This window comes from Ceratotherium simum, chromosome 4, assembly GCF_057802395.1.
Source record: "Ceratotherium simum simum isolate JZ-2026a chromosome 4, ASM5780239v1, whole genome shotgun sequence".
In the NCBI taxonomy this organism is placed as follows: domain Eukaryota; kingdom Metazoa; phylum Chordata; class Mammalia; order Perissodactyla; family Rhinocerotidae; genus Ceratotherium; species Ceratotherium simum.
In genome coordinates, this window is record NC_141903.1 from 86897943 (window position 1) to 86904864 (window position 6922).

Below are 6922 nucleotides of genomic sequence, written 5' to 3' on the forward strand. Positions count from 1 at the left end.
GACCAGGGACTCGATGGAGGAGAGGATTTTTGGGGGGTGGGAGACGGATGGTTGGAAGTTGCAGTGGGGAGGTTAGAAGAGCCAGAGCTACCCCCTTTCCCTGCAGGGAGTTTTGGAGAGGGAAAGTATACAGGAAAACTCAGGTTTCCCTCTATGAGTCTTTCTTTCCTGTGTGTCTCCTTTATTACTCACACAGAACCCTTCACTTCTGGTCACCAGATGTGGGAGGGCGGGCTTTCCCTATACCAAGCAATTCTCTGTGACACCAGCTGGGTGCCCTACAGTTTAACTCAATCCCAGCACTATTGATTCGGAGAGAATGTCAGATCCCACAGGTTAAGGGCTCAGTCCTGCAAGACTGCCCAATCCCCTTCAGCTGCCAATTTCAAGTCCAGGTTGTCACCTGTGCTTCTGATCCATCAGCTATAAATCAGAGGTTCCCACAACCCCCTCCTCAGGTTTGATTAATTTGCTAGAGCAGCTCATAGAACTCAGGGAAACACTTCCTTATATTTACCAGTTTATTAAAGGATATGATAAAGGATACAGAGGAACAGCCAGATGAACAGGTACATAGGGCGAGGTCTGGGAGGGTCCTGAGTGCAGGAGCTTCTGTCCTCGTGGAGTTGGGGTGTGTTACCCTCCTAGTGTGGATGTGTTCACCAACCTGGAAGCTCCCCGAATCCACACTGTTGGGATTTTATGGAGGCTTCCCCACGTAGGCATGATTGATCATTAACTCACTTTCTAGCCCTTCTCCTCTCTCTAGAGGATGGGGGCTGGGGCTGAAAATTCCAAGCTTCTAGTCACGGCTTGGTCTTTCTGGTGACCGGCCCCCATCTAGGAGCCCACAGAGTCACCTCAACAGAACAAAAGATGCTCCTTGTGATCTTATCACTTAGGAATTTACAAAGGTTTTAGGAGCTCTGTGCCAGGAACTGGGAGCAGAGACCAATATAAATTTTATATTATCTCACAGTAGGGAGATGAGCAGTCGCCAGAAGACGAGCTGTAGCAGAAGTGAGGTCCTAGAAAGAGCCGGGTTCTTCACTATTATGGAGGTTTTGTCTCCAGATCGTGGAGGATTTCTGTGTAAAATTTTTTAGAATTGAGTGAATAGATTAGATTGTTTAGGATCCATGACTTAATCTATGCAGCTCAGGGGTCACAAATTGGCTGAATTCAGGCTCATTTTGTTTAGATCACACCAGAGTTTGGGGGAAAAAATTGAATTTGAATGTCTTTGTGCAGAGCCTGCTGTCCCCACTTTACCCCCGCTCCCACCTTTGGGCTTAAAACGAAGCTGCTTCATACATTTATATCACCTACTTGGCCCCAAGACTTCTGTTTCCTTAATTTTTTTTTATTACAAAAAATTCCAGGGGGCCGGCCCAGTGGCGTAGCAGTTAAGTTCATACGTTCCACTTCAGTGGCCAGAGGTTCGCCAGTTCAGATCCTGGGCACGGACCTACTCACTGCTCATCAAACCATGCTGAGGCGGCGTCCCACAGAGAAGAGCTACAACTCTACAACCATGATGCACAACTATGTACTGGGGCTTTGGGGAGAAAAAAGAAAAAGGGGAAGATTGGCAACAGATGTTAGTGCAGGGCCAATCTTCCTTTAAAAAAAAAAAATTCCAGAATACAAAAGTAAAGAGAGTGGTATAATGAATCCCCATATTCCATCACCCAGACCTGACGACTTCTGATGTTGGGACCCCTGGGGAGATACCAAGAGCAGCACAATCCATTTCTCGGCATGAGGTTTTCTCTGGGTGTGGGGTGCTCTGTGCTCACCCCACTCTGACTTGCTAGTTGTTCTTTGTGTCTCTACAGAAGCATCATCTTTTTATATACTTTTCCACATCATCATTCAATACTTATTTGTTGAGCCCCTTCTGTGTGCCATCCCCTTGTAGGCACTGGAGTTAGAGCAGAGAACAAAACAAACAAGGTCCCTGTCCTCAGAGGACTTAGAGTCCAGGGTGAGGAGACATGGTATACAGTAAGTAAATAGGTCACATGAAGTGCTACGAAGGACTGAAGCAAGGCCATTTGACAGCATGTCTAGTCCAGGCGCAGGGGATGGGAGGATTGGGGTGAGTGGAGCACTTTAGGTATTCACAAGGGCCTCCCTGAAAGGGTGACTTTCGATCTGAGACACAAATAACAAGAAGGTACCACCATGTGAAAATCTGGAGGGTACCACACTCCAGGCAGAGGGAACAGCCAGTGCAAAGGCCCTGAGGCAGGAATGAGTGTAGGGGTGGTTTGAAGTACAGAAAGGTGAACAGGAAGATGTTTCTCAGGGCTTCCTTAGGATACCTTAGCCCTTCCTAACGCTGGGGTAAGTGGCTTTTCTCTGTGCCTCCACAGCACCATCTGTGACATCTCTTATAACATGTAAGTCTTTTTGTGAGGACATGTCTGTGTCCCTCACTGGTCCAGGGGCTGACCAAAGGCAGGGCAGTGTCATTTTCATCTTGGTGTCTCCCAGCCCTTAGCCCAGTGTCCGGCTCAGAGAAGGTGCTCAATCAATATTTGAAGCATAAATGTGCACATGCGGGAGAAAAGAAGAGAGGAGTCTGGACACTAGGTTCTAGACTCAGACCTGGACGTAACAAGCAACTTGCAAAAATTTTCAACTCCTAAAATTTTCTTTATGTGTCCGCAAGAAGGCAAGGAAGCATTTTTGAAGCTATTCAGGTTTCCTTCTTTCTGATGGGGGTCTCTCAAACATGCATTCGTTTTTCATTCATCAACTGTTTATTGTGCTCTTACTACACCTGAGGCGTTGTTCTAGGCAGGTGGATGTGGAGTGGACAAGGCCAAGTCCCTGCCCTTGAGCAGCTTCTGTTCTAGTTTGTGGGGAGATGATGAGAAAATAAATATTTTATGACAAAACGTGTGGCAAGTGGTGGCAATTACTGTGGAGAAAAGAAGCAGAGTAGCGAGGATAGAGAGTGCAGAGGAGGCGCACTGCTGTTTTACAGAGGGTGGTGAGGGAGAAGAGTCATTTCGGGTCCTCTGGGAGCCAGAGGCCGAGAAGGACATAGAAGCACCAGACTGGGGGGGAGGCGGATGGAAGTGCTTGTGGAAGGTCAGGAGGAGAGGGAGCAGGTGGAGGCGGGCGGAGCCTTCAGACCGCAGTGCGGGTCCGACTCCTGAGCAAGGGCAGGAGGAGGAGACAGGATTGGGCAGAGGTTGAAGCTGACTTGCGATGAAGATCCAAAAATGCCTTGGCCAACCCGGCGGTGTGTTCTGCAGAGAATATTGCCTGTCAAAGTTGTCCTTTGTCAGGCCAAAATGCCAGGCTTTTATACTCGTGCTTTGCTCAGGCACCAGGCGCAGCTGGCCTAGGAAAGGTGTGACCTTGAACAAAGAGGTCCTCTGCAGCTTTGACCTTGAAGGAGCCGGACGCTGCGGTCGTATATCTCACAGCGGGGCAGGCTGTCCTTCTGTGAAGGGCCTCTGGGCGGCTTGACTCATTGTCTATGACAGGAAGCAATTGGAAGGTTTTGAATTGAGGAGTGACATGATCTACTTAGTTTTTAAAAGAATCACCCAGGGTACTCTGTGGAGAATAGAACTGAGGGAGATGGGAGGAAGCAGGGAGACTGGTCGAGAAATTTACTGTGTGATAATCTAGGTGAGAGATGATGGTGGCTTGGTTCAGGGAGATTAAGGTAGGGAGGAAGTGAAAAGTGGTCAGATTTTGGATATATTTGGAAAGTGGATCTGACAGGCTTTGTTGATGGATTGAAAGTGGGTGTGAGAGAAAGAGAGGAGTCAAGGATGACTCCAAGACTGGCTTGAGCAGTTGGAAGACTGGAGCCACCATATTCTAAATGGAAGATGCTCTGGGAAGGGCAAATTTAGGTGGGGGAAGATCAGGACTTTGTCTTCAGAGTCAAGCTGGGCTGCTCCTAGGGTGTAGAGGGCTCTGGGAAATATTTTTATGGGACATATGTCTATATAAGCTATTTGATTTAAAAAATGTACTGGGTTAAAAATGTATTTAAAAATTCACGGGCCCACGTGAGGTGTAGTGATCTACCATGTGATTTAGTGTAGAGGGTTGGAAAGAGGTACTTCTGTACCTGCTCCTTGTCTAATTAGTGCACATGAAGATTACATCTCCCTGTTGAGGAACAGGAACCATCTCTTCTGTTCTTTATTGTCAAATGTGCCACTTTCATATCTTCTAGTGGGAGAAAAAGATAGCAATGCTATTATTACTCTCAATGCCATAGTTCTTTGGAAACTGTATGTATTGAGACAATATAGATCTTGTTTCTGCAGCTCGCTAATACCATTTATTTAATGCTGGTTACCCCACTACTCCTGACGCTACATCGTCCGTGGTGTGGCCTGTGAATACTGGCTTCCACGACTCTCGGAGGAGACTACAGTTCTCTGAGGGTGTTGGCCATAAGTGGACTTCTTAAGCAGTATATATGGCAACATGTGAATGATAATTCATTTTATGATGAATTTCTGATAAATTTACTGTTGGGGATTTTATAGTGTAAATGCAGAGGAATACCCATCTTCCAACCATGTCAATAGGCCATAAAGAGTGCCTTCCTCAAATGTGGTCTCTTTCAATGTTGACTGTGCTCCTGCTTTCCACATGGCTCCATCAGCAGGCAATGCTAGAAGAAAAGTTCCTCCATTCACTCAAGGAATGTCCATCCCTCATCTGGCATGACTTCATCCCAGCCTGGGAGACCAGGACAGCACCATATCCATTGGTGGACATTGATGGGAATAACCTGTTGACATTGTGGAGCAATGTCTGAAAAACCCGCAGAGGATGAGGCATGGCTACCCCAGAGGGGGCCTGACGTGTGGCAGAGCCTGTAGAGGGTGGGGCGACCACTGGGTGGCAGTGTTGGTGGGGTATAGGGAGTGGCAGTGTCTGGGGAAGGATGCACGGGGGGAAGAACACCTGTTGTCATCTGCTGCCCTCCAGCTGTGGACTGCGGGCAGCACTGAGGTCGGAAGCCCCACAAGGGAGAGCCAATGCGGGGCCCCCATAGACCACTCAAGGCAAGGGCTGGCAGTGGACCTTCCATGGCCCAGCACCCAGAACTTGTCCTGTGTCTGACATGAGTCATACAAAATCAGAGTGACAGCACTCTCCTGGGCAGCCCAATCTCACGCGATTCCGGGACAGAAACAGTGCACCTGCCAGTGGGAGCCATCCTCTCACCAGGTACCCCTCCTGGAACCAGGGAAACAAGAGTCCCAGGGCCCCTCTGAGCACTTGGTCGACTCCAGGAATGGGGTGGAAGTGAGGAAACATATAGGAAGGGGGTGTAGAGGGTCACTGAGCACCCAGATGGGAAGAAACCAGGACTGGGTCCCATGCCAACCTGTCCAGGCTCAGGGCACCCCTCCCGGATGGCACAGCTGGCCCTGACTAGTCCTAGCCACTAGAGAGGGACTTAGAAAATTTTGAGGACGGCATCTTTGGTGACCAGAACCCATGCAGGACCAGGTCCAGACATGGGGCACTCTGCCTGGACAGCCAGGGGAAGGGGCGCAGGGCCTGGGGCCCAGGGCCCAGGGCAGGGACTGGTTTGGGTCTAAAGGTTAGACCGATGTCAAGTGCATGTTTTTGGGAGTGGTCCAGGCTGGAGATAAAAATCTGGGAGTCATCAAGCTTCTGAGAATGGCTTTATGGAAGGAAGAAGTTCTGAGGCTTCTAGGTCCCAAACTCCATCACCCTATTATCAAGTGTGAGAAGACCGTTCTTTCCCTTCCTAGGTAGATGAAGAACTCGAAACAAAAATTACCCACTTGACGGTTTCTAGAATTTCCATAGCTTATGCAAACCTACAAAGAACTGAGTCCTGAAAATAGAAACAGCTCATCATAAGAAATACCCCAGACCTGAACCCCCCAAGGAAATAGTACCTGTGGGGAGGAAAGACAGTTTCATTTCCCAGTGCCAGGCTGAGTCTGGGCTAATAGCATTTTCCCTGCCCTCTGAACAGTGTTGTGTTAGTCTGCCATCTGTTTAGCCGAGGGAATAATTAAATAACAATTAGTCTGCTGGAAACACACCATCAAGTGGCATTTAGTACATTGTTGACAATGATGAGGCTATTGCTTATCTATACCATCAAGTTAGAAACATAAACGTATGGAGCTTTGTTAGCAAGGTATTTGAGATTTGTCATCTTACAGATGAGAGAATTGAAGGTCAGAGAAGCGAGGTGATTCACCCAACGTTGCTCAGTGAGGTAGGAGCCAAGCGAGGACTTGCACCCCAAATTCCTGATTCTAAATTTATTTATTGCTTTTTCTAGTACATTGCACTAGTATTTTTGGAAAATGGCTGAATTCCACTAAGCCTATTCATATGTTGAGACATTAACCTTTCCAAAGAACAGTAAAATATCATTAAGTCAAAATAATTGGAAGAATGGCCGGGTTGAATTGAGGGAAGAGTTTGAAATATTTTAAAGATATTCAGCTTTTTCCTTTCAAGGCCAGGTAGTAAATTGGAACAAATAACCACAAAATGGGGCCATGGAGAGGTCTCACTGAACCTGCTTGAGGGAACAAATAGGAAATAATTTATAAATGGTACATTAACAGTTTGCATATAAGTGATGACTGCTAAAAATATTTTAGGCATTTGGGGAAATAAGTTTTAGTTCAAAGTAAGCTAAATGTTTCCCTTGAAAACTCACTTAATGTAAAAATTTACATAAGGAACTTCACAAATATGTCAGTCAAACCATGTGCTAAAATTATCGTGGGTTTGATTGAGTGGCATGTAAATTAACCTGTTCTGTTTTGCTGTGCTCGAGCGGTCGGGCGTTATTTCTGTAGCTCACAGCAGCACAAGCGATGACATCTGTCTCTCTCTCCATTCTCTTGACTTTTCATCTACCCAAGGCCAACAG